Raw genomic sequence first — 12072 nt, 5'->3', positions numbered from 1 at the left:
CATCAGTGCCTGAATCGTAAGAGAATGTTTAACAGCTTTTTTCACGTATCTCCCAGCTCTGCTTTGCTGGAAGCAATAGTGACATATTGGCCAAATTTGTTGCATAAAGATTGCAAGAGTTTTGAAGAGGAAGAATTGCACATCTTTATAAAATTAACTGGATTTTAATAATTTAATTTGGTCTTTAGGTCCAGTCTGAAACCACTGGTATAGAAATTAAGTACCTGCCATTGTTCCAAATTCACTTGCAAGTTGCACAGGGTATAATGCTCATCAATGCTTCTTTATAACTCTAAATAAACAAAAAAAGTAATAACACCAGCTGTTTAAAAGCTTACCTTAAGATATAGCTAACAGCAACTTGGCTTTCACTCATGACATTCATCCCGTAGCTTCACGAAATTCTAGAGGGAAAAGAAACGTAGAATAGGTCAGGTAACCTTAACTAATCCTCAGGAAGTCATCAATGTGAAGCTGTGGAAAACAAATATGGGTGGTCTGACAATTATCAGGCACAAAAGTTATCTTTTAGCCCTTGCTCTTGATTTTAAGTTGCTGCTGTACACTCTCCTCAGTGTGAAGAAAGAAGGGAGCTCAGCAAGAAACGAAAGGGAAGAAACATTCTGAAGCTGGTGACAGGCACTTGTGTGCAAGACTAAGAGGTCAGTTGTGTTTTCAACAATGCTACCCTTCTGGTCTTCAATGCTTAATTCCTGATGTGAGGACAAGGGATGCAAAGGTACAGACAGACATGGTGCAGTGTAACATCACACTTAGTGCACTGCAGTGAGTACCCATTCCATAGGGAAAAACTACCTTTCCAGACTAACATGTGATTAAATAATTAGGATCTTGATTAGGGTCTATATAAAGCACTCATCACTACTGCAAACACTTTGTGGGATTTTTCTCTATGTTCTTATTCCAAACTCAGGCAAGTAATATTTGCTCATTTAACAGTAAATTGCTAAAATCATAGCAAGAATATTTTTCATTATTAATCAGCACAAATTACCCCAGTACCTCTTTCATTGGGTGCATGTAAGATATCTCTGTGACTTTATTTTGCTTTTAGTTGCCACCAGCAACTGAAACCTTTCACCTACACGGATCATAGTTTCCACAATTTAACTAGAGATTCTGTGAAACAATTCGGTGTAACATGTCAGTATGATTTAATAAAGAAAGCAGGTATTGTCACATGTAGTTTCTTAGTATATTTTATGCACGATTGCTTTTCAGATAATATTTATTTTAGTGTATGTAAAGCGACTGAGTGGCATAGTAGATTAACAGGAAGCACTGAGCAAAGAAATGTTCTGCTGGGCTGAAGCAGCTGTCAAACATGTCTTCTCAAAAATCCTGAAAACCATGTTAGCTGCTGCATCTTAGTTTTTGTGCACCTCAGCAGTTCTTCATCCTGGCTGGAAGCGGAAACTGTGAAACCACTGCTCACAGCATTGGTTTGGCCATAGCCACTGAGTCCTGGAATTGTAGCAGTGTGTTTTTTGGGGTCTGTTCAATGCTAAACTAAGTTTCCAAATGTTTCTTGGCTCACCAGCCATTAACTGGACCTTGAACTTCCCATTTGTATTCAGTGGTGGGGGGCTAAACCTGCCATCTGTTTTGACAAATGTTTTCTATTGCCTCTGCATAGCTGACAGAACATGAGGCATATTAGGAGAAGTTAAACTTCTCTTTTTGAACCACCAAGAATTCTTTGAGTCCTCAGAAATCCCATCAGAATACAGCTAAGCAGCTAATTGTAATTCTGTTTGCAAAAGATTTTAGGTTGCCATGAACTGCAGGTCTTAAAATCTTCCTAGATCCTTATCACTTGTTCTCTGAGCATCTGCCCACTCTTCATTCCTTTGGGGCAAAAATCTTTACTGAAAATCATAGCTGCAGTGATGCCTTAAATGCTGATAAAAATTTGAGACACAGACACGCAGTATAGGAAAAGGGTATTACCTTGGTTTAATAGGATTCCAGGTGTACCACGACGACTCGAGCCCCGACGATATCCCCCGTATACAATTTATGGACCCCCTAGATTAGCATACTTATCTAAAAGTCTCCAATGAGGAGTCTAACAAATGAAGTAATTGCCCCCTTATTAAAATTGCACCCCCCCAGAAAAGATTTCTACTTAGTTTACAAAAAACGTGTCTCAGTGTTGGGGTTCTGTTCAAGGTTGGTGCGTCATGCTTTTGAGATTGTGGGGATGTTTTGTCTTCCCCAAAGAATTCTGAGCAAGGCCAGGGTACAAGGGTTATAGGGTTGAGATACAGGGAGTAAAAAGTACAGGAATGGGGAAGGGTAAAAGGATATATAAAAAGAGTGTAAAAGCATAATGGAAAAAGGACAAAAAACCCATCAGGCATTAGCAGGCATTCTGGGAAAAAAAAAAAAAAACAAAACCCAAAAAACAGCATCACTTCTACTTGTGTCTTCTGCACTTTTCTCCAGCCTAAACGGTCCCAGCTTTTAGTAGAACCATGGGAGTCAAGGGAGCTTGATGAGGGTTGCCAGTTAGGATATTAATAAAAATAAGTGTCCAGAAAAGAAGTAGTAATGAAAAGTTACAGTTCTTCTTGACCTTTAGAATGAACTTTCCTAGATTCTGTAGGAAATATGTAATAATCAGGCACAATTGGTCTTGCATAGATCATCTCACAAGATCTGCATTTAAAGTATTTGGGTTTGAAGCTGAATAATGAATTAAGGCTACCACTACAAGAGAATACAGGAAAGATGAGGAATAAAGTTGCCTTGCTGAGTGAGCTCTTTAAGTTTGAGCAGATGATCCATGTCAGCTTGGAAAAATACTCCTGTACCATTCCTGTCACATGTGACAAGATGTCCTACCTGTAACTGCTGTTGTGTGCCACAGAGCCATTGTGCATATGTACAAATCAGATGAAAGACATGCAATTAGATTAAAAATATCTGGGTTCAGATCTGTTTCAGATGTGAAATTTATCCGCAGTGATGTAGCTGTCGCTTTTTGCAGACTGGACTGTCACTAAGAGATTGTAACCAAACAAAACCCAGGAGAGCAATATTCCACACCCTTTTCACATGGAGCATTTAGGTTCCTGATCATACTATAGGTTTCAACCACTGTATAAATGCCAGAAGTCTGTCTGTAGGATCCTGAGATATTCCCAACCTTCCCCAGGCAATCACTCACCCTTACCAGGGCACAACAGAGAGGTTTTGCTCTTTCCAGATGCATCAGTTGTGTCTGTGCCGTCCTGTGCTCAATGAGGCATTAATGGTTTTCAGATGTTGGCTCACAGGGTGCTGACACAACTCTTGCACCATTAGAGTATCATACAACAATACTATGAGAAGGATCAGAAACATGGGAGGATTTTACGGCCTTTGGAAACCATAGTGACAAGAGGAACAAAATACAATGCTGTTGTAACACTTTACTTGCTCAGCATTACTGCTTAGGATCTTTTCCAGATCAGACTTGTGCTGCAGCACCAGAAAGGGAGCAATCTCTGAATTCATTGTGCAATTTCTAGCATTAGCTATAATTTCTGAAATGCTGTGTAATTACTTAAGTAATATAATGAATTATTATTAGCACCTAGGTCTGGTTGAAAATGATACAGTTATTTTATACAGAATATTGAAACTTCATTTTCTCTTTCAATGTATTTAAGTACATTAATTTCCTGTCTGAAATCCACAATTTTTCTGTATTTGCCTTTCCTACTTGTCTTCACTTACAAAACCACATTGAGACAAGAGGAAAAGAATAGAGGAAAATTTAAACTGGTCATATCACTAGTGTTCTAATAATTATCAGATTAAATGATAAAACTTTCTTCACAAAAATCAAAGACTGGCAAATGTAAAGGTATAGTTTAGAATTTGAAAATACAACAACAACAGCATTTAACAAATTCAGACAATCTTTAAGAGGGTTAACTGAAGCTTCTCCTAGCATATCTGAAAGATTTCAGAACCTGGGAAACATGCTGTTTTTCAGAGATATCTTAAATATAAAAAATAACATGAGGAGCTGAGCACTCATTCCATTTAGAAACTCTTCCCTCATCTGTGAAAGCAGAGACAGCAACTCTGTTGACATAAATGACAATAAAAGCAACCACTAATTTGTGGCTTTATTTGTATTTAAAAAGGTGACCATGTAACAACCAGTAAACACAAAACATGAGAAGAGGAGGGAAGCCCAGTGATAGTAACCATAAAACATTTAAAGGGCAAAACTAAGAAGAAATATTATTTGATCTGTTTTAGTCCATCTGACATTTTTATATCCACATTTGACTAACAGGTCATGAATATCCACGCATATGTAAGCAAGGGAGTTTTGAGCTGAGATGTCTTGTTCAAAGCAATAAAAGCGTTATTCACACTCTGCTTGAACCTCAAACATTTCATAACTTGGCAGCCCTGAACAAGTACTCTGAGAGCCGCCAGTCCAAGTGCAAAGAACAGAATCAGTCAGCATCTGTTAAAAAAATTCTTGCTCTGCTATGGAAAAAAGCAATTATCATTAAAGTTTTTCCCTCAGAAAAATCTGGCTACACATGAGGGGAAAAATCAGATAGAAAGCTGTGTGCAAGAGAGGGGTTTTCATTTTCCCTTTTTGCCTTCTAAGTAGAAGAGATTCCTTGCAACTGAAGTTCTTTTGCAGATTATAACTTCCTAAAGAGCCACAAGAGGATTTACTCATCCAAGTTCTCTTAATACAGTCCTGTCCTGTTCCAAAATATTCTTAAATGCTAAGATAATCAGATAGCAAGAACACATGTCAGAAGAGACATGTTCTTTTTCATTCAGAGAAAGATACAAGGGATCCCTTTTTCAAGTTAGCTATTTGCAATTTATCAGAAAGTCTCAGTTTCCCACTTCAAACAATGGTTTCTATATTTGAATTTCTTTGTGCAGACTGTGCTTTATAGAAAAGAGAATATAATAGAAAGAAAGGTGGAATAAAATTTTAGAATATTATTTTTACCAGCATAGTACTTCTAATAAATGTCACCATTTTCTTGACGAAGAGGGAAGCTTGTTTCTGAGATGACCCTGTTTTTTAAAAGAAAACTAAACAGAACTCCTAACAGAATGATGTCTTCCCAACCCAAAATCAATTTACTTCATGATTTTAAGTTTGTAAGGAACGTTTCTATAAGGTTTGCATTTAGGCATGACTGAAATTGTGATTTTCACAATACTCATAAGCCTAAAAATGTCCCTGTTCCAAAAATATGTAAAGATTAAACCTTCAACGATTAAACCTTCACTAACTTTGAGGTCCTCAGCTCTGATTTTAACAGGTTTTTTTTTCTAAAAACACCACTATGGATCTGGTGCAATAGTGAGTCTCATTTTGAACTGGGCTGAAACGAAGTAAAGCTTCTTTTACATCTTCCCCATGCTAAGGCGAGGATCCTACAGTACCTAAATCTCATATAACTGAATGGTCTGTTTGGAGAGTCCCAGGGTTTTCAGTGGCAACTACAATTTTAATGCAGCATATTTTAAAAATTAAAGATTATTCCTGAGGGTTCTTTAGCAAAATAAGCATTTATGTTAGTATAAAATACATTCTATGTACACAGAATTAATATAGAGCTGAATCAGCAATAATTCGAAGAAAAAGATACACAAGGGAAAAATGATAGAAGACATAGGCCAGGCTTCAATAAGTCTGGCTGAATCAACAACGTGACTAATGGTGTGAATCTCAGCTGAGAACACATCTTTCTGAAGTGCCCCTGTAAAAATGACTGGTGAGAGAAGGAAAACTGATGACTTACTTTGTCAAAATCATCTCTGAATGTGCATGCAAGCAGAGAGAATTTTCAGGATATACAAAAATCAAATTGGTTGTCTGCACTTGCATTAGTCATTGTCCGTGGATCAGGCAGTGGGTTGTGTGTGCCCTTGGTGAGCTCATCTTTCCACAACTCCAAAATGTTGTGTGTGATTGTGACCATGGCCATTTAGTTCAGCAAATACTATTCAAGGTCAAGCACTTCAAAACAATGGGGAGATAGCCCCAGCTACCAGAAAAGTCTGGTTTTCATTGCAGAATGCCCAAATAATTGACATCCACATTGGATTACTTTGTGTCCATGACATGTATCTTAACATTTCTATAAGTAATGAGTTGTGTTTAACAAACTGAGCTCATCATCTGTGACTCCACTTTTGTTTGGAAACCCTCTTGAAAGTTTAAATGCTGCTGCCACTTGTATATGCATTTTCTCAATGTTAAATTCTAAATTAAACTGATTAGCTTCTGACAATTCCTGAGGCTAAATTTCTGCAAGGCTCTGGGCTTTCCCTGCTTTAAAAATTAATGGCCTCTCCTGCTTAAAATCTGAAGTGGCTTTTAGTCACCATGAATTTTTTGGTGTGCCAATGTTGCCACTTAAATAATCTCACTAGCATTTACCTTCTGTTAAGTATGTCACATCACCTATTTTGTTAGCCTAAATGTAACAAGTTTTCCCATACTTTCTTATTTGTCAGATGAGCTGGTAGACTCTATTAAGCCATCTTTAATATTTTATTTTTATGATTTTCTCCCATTTTCAGTTTCCTGCCAGGTATTCAGAATAAGTTTTGTAGGTAAAGTCTGTGGCAAGACTTTTTTTATGGCACATGGCACAGTCTAAACAGATCACCAGCCCCAGTCAGGAAGAAACAAGAGAACAATCAGAGTTCAGGATCAAAGTGAATCTTCTGAATTCAGAATAATAGCAATAAATCCAAGGTGAAAATAAAGTCATCTCCTTCCTTCACAGAATTTATCAATTCTTATCCTGAAAATTGTTGCCCCTCAGTTCTCTTGCTGTTCTTTGAGACATGTTTGTACAGAAGAATATTTTGCACCAAGTGATGAGGTCATATTGACAGCAGCTTTCAACAAAATTTCCATGTTCAGATGGCATATGAATTATAACCTTCTATCATGGATTTAATAAGCCGTGGGCTGCTGTTAATGGCCACTTCCAGGTTTCAGTGTTGTTTATAAGCCACTAATAAAACCTGCTGTTCTTCTTAATAACAAATTGGAAAATTTTAATTTTTAAGGGATACACTTGGCACCCTATTTTCCTTCTCCCTCTTATTAAATTCCTGCCACGACCTTCTCCTGTGCTTTTCGAACATAATTGGCAATAGGTCAAATCTTAATTTTAATCAAGCTTTTCTTCATGCCTTCTTCAGGCAAGTTCTTTAAGGGAAGAACTATATGCCAAAACCCTGCTCATTACTAAGAAAAGAACTTTTTCCCTTCATGTTTATTATTGTGAAGCAAATTCAGAATCCCTGGTGAATATTATGTAAACAGAACGTGCACAATATGAAAATGCATTTTATATTTTATTACATTTCAGCTGCCTGTTAGGTACCTCACCCCAGCCAGCAATTTATAATCATGTGCAAGAGACAGCTTCCTGAATTTGCATCGTTTAGAAATAGCAAAGCAGAAACAATATGGTGGGGGTAATTACTTTTAGACAATATTAGAGCAGAGCTTATGGATCAGTGCAGCGTCTGGAAAGCCCTGCCCATTAGGAACTGCAAAGCCTTCGGATGAGGCCCTGAAGAACACGAGCTGTACGAATTCAGCCTGTTAATTGCAGAGCTTTTATTAAATTAGTTGTCAGATAATTATACAGCGGACGTCGGAGTTGGGGCTTCCAGAGTTGCCTGAGAATGTTCAGTGTATATAAAACAAACACTGCTTGAATTACCAGACACAAGACCCCAGTGTCAGCACAGCCTCTGTGTTTCCCTGCAGAGTTAATGGGAGCACTCAGCACCTGCACCCAGGCAGGGATGTGCTGCTCCCGAGCCCCAGGCATGCTCCCTTTGGGCTGGCCAGAGCTGTCCACAGGCATGAGGAGGGCCCTGGAATGCAGGCAGTGTGTGCAAAGAGAGGTGAGGGCGCTGAAAGCTGGGCCTTGGAAGGTGAGGATGTGTGGATCTCCCATCATCACATTCCTCCCCCCACAGCAGCATTTGGGAAAACAGGCCAAGGTTTTCAGAACCACAAAATTGCCTGGGTAGCCCATCTATGGATGAGATCTCTGAGGAAGTCACTTTAACCTCAAGGGCATATGTACAGCTGTAAAACATCTACATGGCCTGCAGGGAAGGCTCCCTCTTTCAGCCTTCAAGGCATTGCCCAGCACTAAGTGCAGCTGTTTGGGCTTTGTGCTGGGAACAATTTGGAAATACAGCTTTGAAAATCCTTCACTTTTTCATAGCTATTTGAAAAGTAATTGCAATTGGAACTCACTGTGGAGAGGTCAGCTAACCCAGCAGTTGGTTTGCATGTTTCCTCTCGACATACATCAAAGGCAAACCAAACAAAAAGCTTTTCTTCGCACATAAAATTGGCACTGGGCAGAGGCCTGTTCTCTTATGCAGGCCCCTGAAAGAAAAGTAACCTGATAATGCAAGCTGAAGAAAGACAATTCAATAGAAGTCATCCACCTCAATATCTACACAGATGCCTGGCATTTCAAGTGGCCCCTTCAAATTGATTAGAAAGTAGAGAAGAGCAGCACATTCAGAGCAGGTTACATCAGCACAGCCTGGCAGCTCCAGGAGAGGCAGTGTCACTTTGTCAATGAAATCCTTTCGCTAACAACCAGCTCTGCTCAAGCCTCGCTCTCCTTACCTACATGTAGGAAAAGTAATCCTAGCTCCTGGACAGACACCATGGACTTGGATCTCTAAGTTCCAAGTGGCTCTTTTAGGCTCCAACTGTGTATTAACCCTCTTTCTCAGAATGCTAGTCATGCTTAAAAGACAAATACTGCATGAATGCATATGAGATTCCAACATGCTACAGCCTTGCATGCAAAGTAGAAATTAAGTTCCAGTAAAGTAACTTTTTTAGACTATCTTCCTCTCGATTTCTGGGAGTAACTCCTGCTTTTCCTTTAGAAAGCTCTTCCCCTCTGACTCCATGCACAAATACAATTGGAATTATATGTATGTTGCATATTAAGACATATGCACAGTACATTCCTTTAATCACACATGAGCTTCCTGAACTGTATTATTTTTCATCTGCTTTTTGAGTAAATAATTCAGAAGAAAAATGCTGCGCTCTTCCAGTGTTTTGGAATGTGTATTTTGGGGTAAGAAAGTATTATGTTGGATTTACTGTACTTTGGTACTTCAGTCTCAGTTACTCAAGATCAAACCCGAATTCTCCCAGCCAGGGGGAGGGTGGGAATCACAGTAACCCAGGGTTACATTGTACAAATGGTATTTACATTTGGCTATTATCAAACAAATCCTACCACCAGTAAGACAACCAATCACTGAAGATTACTAACAAAATTCAGTGTTTTCTGTGAATTAAATCAGCTGTACTGACTTTGCTTCCATACACTGGAAGATGTTATGTACCTATTTAATTAGTATTGTTGGCTTTAAGTTGCAGCATTTGGTTCTTCAGGGTATTTTGGAGCAACTGCATGCAGAACAGTATAGTGTAGGTTTTGGAATATTTTTCATAACATTAGTGATTTTAGTCAGATTTTATCTCCTACAGGAATGGTGTAATTTCATTTAAGAGGAATATCTCTGCAGCAGCTCTTCTGGCAGAGGCAGCTCCTTCAGGAATCTCTTGTTTCTACATATATTGGGTCAGCTTCTCTCAGGGGTCAGTCCTGCAAACTGTTTTTGGACCTGAGGAAAGCACTGTTGCCTTTCTTTTGGACAGTCAAATCAGATAAGCATAACCCATTTCTTGATGTTTTTTGATAATTTAACTCTTTCCTTTTGCACACTGATTTTTTTTTCCAATATTTTCTGATGTGAACAGGCCTTCAACTCACATCACAGAATAAAGCCTGTCCTTAGCAGATGGAATTTTCAGACCTTCACATCCTATTCAAGCCCTTCAGATTTTCATGCAAGTAGCTCCAGCAACTACTCTGATAACACCAAACTTCCTGAAAAAACATACCAGAAAAAACAGCAGTTCCCCAAAAGTCTCAGTCCTTGTCTGAGTCACTAGACCCAGGCTCCCTTGAAAATCTGACCCAAAAATTATAATTTCCCTTACTCTCTCAGATGCTTGAATCCCTGCATAATCCAAATTGCACAGAGCAGAAGTAATCCTGTGCTCAGACAAAAGCAGAGCTGAAAGGTCAAACAAGTCTCAAGCTATGCTGCCTCAAGCCTTTCTGCTTCCAAAGGAGTGGCTAATGACTTCTTCTTTGGGAAGACTGGAAAGAGTTCAAATATGAAGGCGTGATTAAGAGAAGAAAAATCTTCCACACCAATTACAGCTTCCATGATTTTGGCCAAAATCCATAACCCAGCTTCCAGAGGCAGCCCGATGACTTTTCAATTGCCTTGTGCTCCACAGGGTCAAAAGGATAGATGCATGCTATCAGCTTGCTATTTTATAAGCTTGAAAAAGAGAAATTGGATGGGCAGGCTGCCTTGGAAATTCTTTTGGAACATAATTGGCACTGAAAGTTTTCCCAGAAGAAAATGATTCAGGTTTCAAAATTTTCTGAGATTGAGGACTGCACGCAAACAATGTTTCTCTCCAGCTCATCATCACTGCTGTCTCCTGTGCCATCACAGCTTCAAAAAAACCTTCAAAACACAGGAAATTAGAATAAAGTTCCACCAATTTTTAAAGCACTTCACTCTGCATGCTCTGATCTGGCAGCCTGCTGCTTTCCAAACTTGTTAGCATGCTCTTCTCTCTGCATTTTTCTGCTGCCTCTTTGGCTGACACAGCCAGAATTGCTCACAACCATCCCGACAGTGTCCAAGGCTTTATCCAAAGTGAGAATTTGTGCATTTACTGATGGCTGCCCAGTGATGTGGAGAGTTTCAAATCCTGACAGTGCTTTAAGTATTGTCAGGTGAGTGAGAAGTGTGTGAATCTGTGGTGAGGGCATGAGAATTTTAGTCAACAGAGCAAAGATACACAGGGAAAAGGCATTGTACTGCAATACTTGGAGGTGCAGCAATAAATGCAGGAATTTGAGAAGGAACCATCACACTTGCAGCTGCATGTATGAGAACAACAGGTTATGGATCGCTGTTACAGTAAGGTACTATCCATCTTTCAGGGTTTGTCACCAACTCAGTGGATAAAATCCACAGCTCTCATGAGTCTCCTTCATGCTCTTGTAGGTTTTTGGTTACACCTCCACATTACTTGAGCACAGGAACAATTCAAAGGTGAGGCAGGAGGAAAGGGTGCAGAAAGTATTCCAATGGTCCCAGCTGGAAGAACGGCTCCTCTGATAAAACATCCATGTAGCTGCTGTAATTTGCATTAGGTAATATCTTGTTCCACAAAACCCAGAGAAATTATCCCATTTCATTGACGTGATAAAAGTAATTGGAATCATCGCTGCCTTTTTCTGCATGGATCATGACCAAAAAGTAACTGGAGCAGTGTTTGAGGTTTGACAAGCTTTTTCTGGTTTTTCACTCAGAGACTTTATACAGCTATGATCAGCAGCACATTAGGGAAGAGTGGAGCCGATATAGATATTTTCAGTTCACCAGCAGTAATTAGATCTGTGAGCATGAGCACAAATCTAAAGACCTGATACCCAAATGGCTGCTTCTGGTAGTATTTCTATTTTTCTGTCTCAAAAGCCCTCTTTAATCTCTTGTAAAACTCTATTCAGATTAAACCCTGGGATAAATTTCTTGTCTTTCCACTTCATGCCCATGGAAATGATTTGGCTGCATTACAGAGCAGCTCCAAGGACATGATCCACAGATGTCAGAAATGGCAAGATTTTACCTAAGTAGTAAACCGCCAGCACAGCCAAGGTTATACACGCCTCAAACTAAGTGGCTGGGCTTTGGCTTTCCCCTCCAAGCACACAACCAAACATACAGTTTGCCTTAACAGAATTGAAGGGACAAGTGGAATTTCCTTTTGGATTTCCTCATTTCCATACAGGAGGACTAATACATTATTTCTCAATTACATTCTGCATTTTGGCACAGTTTAACACAGTGGGAGGACAACAAACTTGGGTCCTCTGAGGGAGGAATACAGCAGGCAATGAT

The 12072-nt window shown here is 39.2% G+C and overlaps 1 protein-coding gene and 1 long non-coding RNA gene across 3 annotated transcripts in view; one reads left to right on the top strand and one right to left on the bottom strand.

Moving 5' to 3' along the window:
• Nucleotides 1-12072, top strand: part of PDE5A (phosphodiesterase 5A) — a 105911-nt gene that overhangs the window by 1850 nt on the left and 91989 nt on the right. Inside the window, exon 2 of one of the 2 annotated variants that reach the window (XM_085057791.1) lies at nt 576-662. The exons of the other annotated variant lie outside the window; for it this stretch is intronic. The gene's annotated coding sequence lies outside the window, so the exon portion shown is untranslated. The remainder of the gene's footprint in view (nt 1-575; nt 663-12072) is intronic. 2 annotated transcript variants of the gene reach the window in all.
• The window catches only part of LOC146437805 (uncharacterized), a 69978-nt gene that overhangs the window by 2971 nt on the left and 54935 nt on the right, over nt 1-12072 (bottom strand). The window contains exon 2 of the long non-coding RNA XR_014851541.1: nt 339-404. This is a non-coding gene — a long non-coding RNA (uncharacterized LOC146437805). The remainder of the gene's footprint in view (nt 1-338; nt 405-12072) is intronic.

The sequence above is a fragment of the Lichenostomus cassidix genome, chromosome 4 (assembly GCF_008360975.1).
Source record: "Lichenostomus cassidix isolate B80296 chromosome 4, HeHo_3.0, whole genome shotgun sequence".
NCBI lineage: Eukaryota > Metazoa > Chordata > Aves > Passeriformes > Meliphagidae > Lichenostomus > Lichenostomus cassidix.
Note: the sequence above shows the minus strand (reverse complement) of the source record. Positions and strands in the feature narration are given on the sequence as shown.